The sequence below is a fragment of the Heloderma suspectum genome, chromosome 3, assembly GCF_057233095.1.
Source record: "Heloderma suspectum isolate Gila_16-S chromosome 3, 16-S_ref, whole genome shotgun sequence".
Lineage (NCBI taxonomy): Eukaryota > Metazoa > Chordata > Lepidosauria > Squamata > Helodermatidae > Heloderma > Heloderma suspectum.
Window position 1 is genome coordinate 173106026 of NC_139460.1, and position 6638 is coordinate 173112663.

The window sequence follows — 6638 nt, forward strand, 5'->3', positions numbered from 1 at the left end:
TTATAGTCAAAAATAATCATATCCATGGCCAGCAAACTGAATCCTAATTGGACACTGAATGAGTGCCCACAAACAAAGCAACTGCCTACTTCATTGTGGGATCACACATTCTGTCAGACAAATACTGCCATGTAACACAACATCCACCCATCTTTCTAGAGAAAATGGGCAGCAAGTTTGAGTTGAGGAAACATTATCACCCAAAAAGTAACAAAGTCCAGCAAGAAAGATTAAGCAACTGCAAACGAACAAAGGCAGAATGTCTTGTAAAATAAATTCACTCTTTGGGGAGAGAAGGAAGCCACAACAAACAAACCCTATTTCACATCCCTGGGGGATTCTCCCTACATTCCCCTTGGCCCACCTTAGGGATTCTCTTCCTGCCTCTGCCTTTGTTTCATGGGCTGTAGAATCATACACAGAAATCCCCAAAACAGATCACAGTATTCACACAGCCGCTTTGGTCTGGTGCAGATGTAACAGTCCCAATCCCTTAAACTGTACTTTTAATAATAATTTATGAAAAAAAGGTAAACAATATGCACAGGTAAGCAAAACAGGTAAGCAATATGCACAGATGTGTAGTCTGAGTAGGATCTACCGGGGAGCCCCTTTTGTTTGTGAGGCACCACAGAATTGCTGCTCTGTGGGCACACATTAATGAATACAGTGCAGTATCTGCTGTGTTTATAATGCGATAAAGTGCCACACGGCAATGCATAGTGCTATAATTATAGGAGAATTGGGAGGTGTTTGAAAGGTCGTGTGTGTTTTATCATTTGTATTTATAGCATAAGTACACGCCACAAGCTTCTCCATAGCAGACTTTTTATCCCGCAACTTACCGGGGGTTCTGCTTCCGGATTCTTTGTCAGATTGAAATTGGCTCCTTACATGGGCTGACACAAGCTTTTTCCCCAGGATTTCCTTTGTCTGCAAGTTCTACATGTTTCATTATACAGCCACTAGATGGCGCTGTGATATAGCAGAAATCTAGTGGAACTGCAGAATTTCACACGGCCATTAAAGCAGATTAACATTTATCACTGCATTATCCCTGATCTTTTTAAAACCAGGATAAAGGTCAGAAAGCACAGGAGATGCCCTGGAGGTTGACGATACTGTGTGAAGGACCTGCAGACTTCTATGAGTGACCAATCATGAGCATGCAATAAAATTCTCATGTAGCAATGCTCGTATATTGCTGCAACTGTGGGAGAAGTCAGAGGTCATGCTGCTGTTTCAGGTTGCTTAAAAAAAAAGTATTGTAGCTGCATGCCCACTTTCACAGCTGTGCAAGAATGCAAGTTTAAAAATTAATTGTATGGTTATTCATAGCTGAGCAGCTGTGTAGATGCACAGTAAAAAATGGCCTTTAAATATCATAGATTACCTGCCTGCAAATCCTTCCCCCACCTGAGGTCATTTCAGAGCAGAGGACTTGGCTTCCTAACAACCTTGAATCCTAGAACCTTTTATTTTAGAAATTAACACATCACGGGCCCCAGTTCCACTGGGCAAAGGGATTGCACTTCTTTGCTTTTCCTTTTATTTTTCCCCTTCTTTCCTTCTTTTTTCAATGTGCTCCTCCACAGTCCTCAAAAGAGATGTATAAGCCTCAGCCAACCTTGCAGAATCAAAATCTGTGTGAGGAACAAGAAAGGAAGGGGAGGAGGAGGAAAAAGATATGGAGAGGGGAGAAGGCGGGGGAAATGCTGCAAAACAAATTCCTACAGCTTCACCAGTAAGAGGTATAATTGGTGTGCTGTATTGACACGCACATGACTTGGTAGTGCACAGAAAACACCATCACCCCCTCAGAAAACCCATCATAAAAATAGTCAGGACAATGGGCTGAGGTGTGGGTTGTGTGCTGTGGGAGCCAGACATTACGGTATTGGAATAAAATGCCACTAGTGTAGATTGGCCACTAGATTAGATAATACCACATGGGGTGCATCAGAGATATGAGGAGCTAAATAGCTATTTGGTGTTCTTCTGTTTGCATTTTTGTGTTTCTTATGGATGTCACTGACAACGATCAGGGGCTCACTCCTGGACATTCTTCCCAAATAGTTCAACTGAACATTTAAGACAAAAAAAAGACAAAACAATATTACGGAGGATAGGAAGGATAAAGAATGCAATTATTTTTTTGTCTGGGGCTACACATGGCTATTTTTTAAAAAATCTACCCAATCATTTAAATATGTTGATTAGTAATAGTACACATGTGTAACATCATAAATATGGCCTTACTAGACTGGACCAGCATTTTGTTTCTGGCAGTGTCCAGAGCCAAATGCCTCTGGAAGCTCGCAAATCTGCCATGGACCTCCATTGCTTACTGGTATTCTGAGCATAGAGGTTTCATTCAGCTATCATGGCCAAGATATATTCATACATCCCTCCTATGCATTTTTTAATTTACAATGTTCTTTTAAACCTAAAAGTGTATGTAGGAGTCTGAAATATGGGTGGCCCAAAACCATAAAAAGAACTGCATCTGTGTAATAGCTCCTCCACAAAACCAGTCCCATTTAATCAGAGAAGATCATTTTGAGTGGCAATTAAAGTACCTAAGGGATCCTTAGGGGAGCTTCCACAAGCCATCTTTGTGATAAAACCTGAAACACCAAAAGGCTGCGTGAGGCAGGAGGATCCACCACTGCCTCCCCCTCTTCATTAGTGGCAGCAGCACAGGCCCTCATCCATCAGTGACTCTGAGGGATAAGGCCTCGGAGCAAAGTCAGGACTTTCAGCTGTAATTCAAGGGGTTTGACAAAAGTGGGGCACTAACCATTCAGGAAGTACAGCCAGTGGCATACACACACACCCATCATTGGTGGCTCATAAGTAGTGGAACAAACCAACATCATTTCAAACTTAAGGATCGCCTTCAATACCTGGATGAAAATCCTTTGCAGTCAATGACTGCCTGAAGTCTGGAACCCATGGACATGACCAAATGCTGAGTTTCCTCCCTCGAGATGCTTTGCCAGGCCTTTACTGCAGCTGCCTTCAGCTGCTGCTTGTTTGTGGGTCTTTCTGCCTTCAGTCTTGTCTTCACTAAGTGAGAAGCATGCTCTATTGGGTTGAGATCAGGTGACTGACGGCCATTGAAGAACATCCCACTTCTTTGCCTTGAGAAACTCTAGGGTAGCTTTTGCTGTATGTTTTGGGTCATTATCCATCTGCAATATGAAGTGGCATCCTATCCATTTGGCAGCATTCGGCTGAATCTGAGCAGAAAGTATAGCCCTATACACTTCAGAATTCATCCTGCTGCTTTTATCAGCAGTCAGGTCATCAATAAACACCAGTGACCCGGTTCCATTGGCAGCCACACATGCCCATGCCATAACACTGCATCTGTGTTTGTGTTATGTGTCTGTGTTTGACAGATGATGTGGTAAGCTTTGGATCATGAGCTGTTCCTTTCCTTCTCCGTACTTTTCTCTTCCCATCATTCTGGTACAAGTTAATCATGGTTTCATCAGTCCAAAGAATCTTATTCCAGAACTGGGCAGGCTTTTTTACGTGTTTGCTGGCAAAGGCTAACCTGGCCTTTCGGTTCTTGAGCATTACCGGTGGTTTGCACCTTGTTGTGAAGCCTGTGTATTTACATTCATAAAGCCGTCTCTTGACTGTAGATGTTGACAATGACATGCCTACCTCCACAAGAGCGTTCTTGACCTGGCTAGATGTTGTGAAAGGTTCCTCTTCACCATGAGCAGAATTCTGCGGTCATCCACTTTAGTTGTCTTCCATGGTCTTCCAGGCCTTTTGCTGTTGCTGAGCTTGCCACTTAATTCCTTCTTTTTCAGGATGTTCCAAACTGTTGTGTCGGCCACTCCCACTGTTTTTGCTATCTCTCTGATGGGTTTATGTTGTTTCCTCAGCCTAATGATGGCCTCCTTCACTCGCATGGACACCTCTTTGGACCTCATGTTGGGAGTTCCAGTGAACAGCTACCAAATGCAAATGTAACACTCAGAACCACCTCCAGGCCTTTTATCTGCTTGACTGGTCATGGGATACCCAAGAAACAGGCCACACCTGGCCATGAAGCTGCTTGTCAGCCATTCGTTCCATTACTTATGAGCCACCAACGATGCGGGGGGTGTATGCCACTGGCTGTCCTTCCTGAATGGTTAGTGCCCCACTTTTGCCAAACCCCTTGAATTACAGCTGAAAGTCCTGACTTCACTCCCATCTGGGTGTGTTTCCTTTCAGCTTCAATGTGGTGGTGTACAGAGGCCAACTGCCAAAACAGTTATCCTTGCTCCAATATTTCTGGCCCTGACTGTAGATAGAGAGATGATAGATAGGTGTGGGTGTGGGTATATATGCATACATACAAGTGTGCACTGACCCCACCCTTCAACTCAGACCCTGATTCAGCAGTTTGGAAAACATCTCATTCTGCTTGGGCCAGTTTGGAGCCTTCCCACTTTAGCTCAATACCAAACCCTTGTCAAGAAAACAGAGTCTTTATGCTTCCTGTTGACTATCTTGGAACATTTTTAAAAAACTAACTTTTTTCTCTTGGTCAGAACTGGATGATAGTTGCAGGCATAGATAGATGCCCCTTAGGAGCGGATTACACCTGCCCAATGTCAGAAAAATAGGTGCAGCATTTTTTGTTCTAAGTGCCTTTATATTCTGAGTTTCTTTTAAAGGGAACTGCCAGTAACTTTTTTTATTCCTTGGAAGAATGGATAAAAATTTCAGGATTTCTTGCCGCATCAGAGGAGATCATGTCTTCTAAATTGCACAATGATATCCCCAGAGGGGTTTGTTCAAGGGTGGCAGTGATATTTTGAGCGTCTCCAAAAGAGGACATACTAATTTCCCTCTGTTCATTGAGGACCGTTGTTCTGAAAATTACAAGCAGCCTAGAGGTGTCCCTCATTAAGAAACCAGCAAAGTTTCAGAAGGATGGGTGCAGTGGTTCATGTGAAAGAAGAATTTTCCCGTTTGTGGGAGGGAATGATTTGGTTTCCCTTCCCTTTGACCCCCAAAGCTTTGGGGTAAATTTGTATGAAAATGCACAAGTCATTAAAGGTGTCCCCCAGAGAAGAAACCTGCACAGTTTCAGAAGGATAGGAGCAGGGGATATGGGATTATGATGCTTGAAATCTAGTTTAAGGCTGTTTCATAGTTAAGTGTGCTGGCATTGGAAGAATGGCCATCGTGGTCCCATCCTTGCCCTCCACCAAAGCACAGTGATGGGAGACCATGGTACAAATGTGTCCTAGGATTAGAAGATGGACCTGTGACTCATTGAATCACAATCCCTCCGTCCTTCTGCAGCTCTTAGCAAAACTAAGGCAAAATATTTTGAGACATAAAAACTACACAGTTCCACTTGGGCTTCAGACTTTGTTCAAACTCAGTGTACATCATTAGATAGATAGATAGATAGATAGATAGATAGATAGATAGATAGATAGATAGATAGATAGCTATAGCTATAGCTATAGCTATAGATATAGATATAGATATAGATATAGATATAGATATGGGATATGCATATATACACACACACACACACACATATAATTATATATAATTATAAATTTAGAATTACTAGAATTTATTTACACTTCACCAATGTTAGCAGCAGGGGAACATGGGTGGGACGGTGGTTTTGCACTCATGTCCTGCTTCTGGATTTTCCATGGGTAGCTGATTGGCTACTGTGTGAACACAATGCTGGACTAGATGGACTTTGGTCTGATGCAGCACATTCTTAAATAGAGAGTGCCACTGAGCATATGCAGAATGCTTTTCTTTCACCACTGAGCACTTACATTCTCCCCCTCCCAATTCCATTCCCCTCCATACAACAATCACTCCTCATTCTACCGTCCTCCAGCAACTCTTCATAACAACATATCTTCATAAAAATAGATGTCTGCTCTACTTCCTCCTTGTTATGCAGAAGCTCTCACTGTATCTTCTTCCCCACAACTTCATTTGTGCCAAGACTTCTCCAGGATTCAGCCAAAAAGTCTGTTTTCAAAACTAGGGCTAAGTTATGGAGAAACTCTGAGCACGTACTAAGTGCCTTTCTTTCACAACTGAAGCTAGAGTCCATGTAAAATTGGGGCTGGGGGAACCACAAATGACAAAGCATTCAGAGGACTGAGTTCAAAGGGTAGTCAATTAATTAGACTAGAATTGGGCGTGCAGTGTATTAAGCCTGCAGTACCAAGCTCACAACTCAGGACTTTTTTCTGAGTAAACATGAAGATCAGGCCACAAACCTCCCTGCAAAAGTAACTTGTGCTGGAATCCTATGCACACTTTCCTGGGGGCAGGCGTCATTTAACATAATGTAGCTCACTTCTAAGTAGTCATACATAGGATTGTATAAGTGAGCAATATTTATCTCCCCTCCACTTCCACCACTACCCCTCCTATTTTTATTAATGCTTTGTGTTCATAGGAACATAGGAAGCTGCCTTATACTGAGTCAGACCCTGGGTCCATCCAGCCCAGTATTGTCAACACTGACTGGAAGCATCTCTCCAGGGTTTCAAGCAGGATTCTTTCGTAGCCCTACTTGGAGATAATGGGGATTGGAAGTGGGCCCTTCTGCCTGCCAAGCATGCGCTCTACCACTGAGCTAC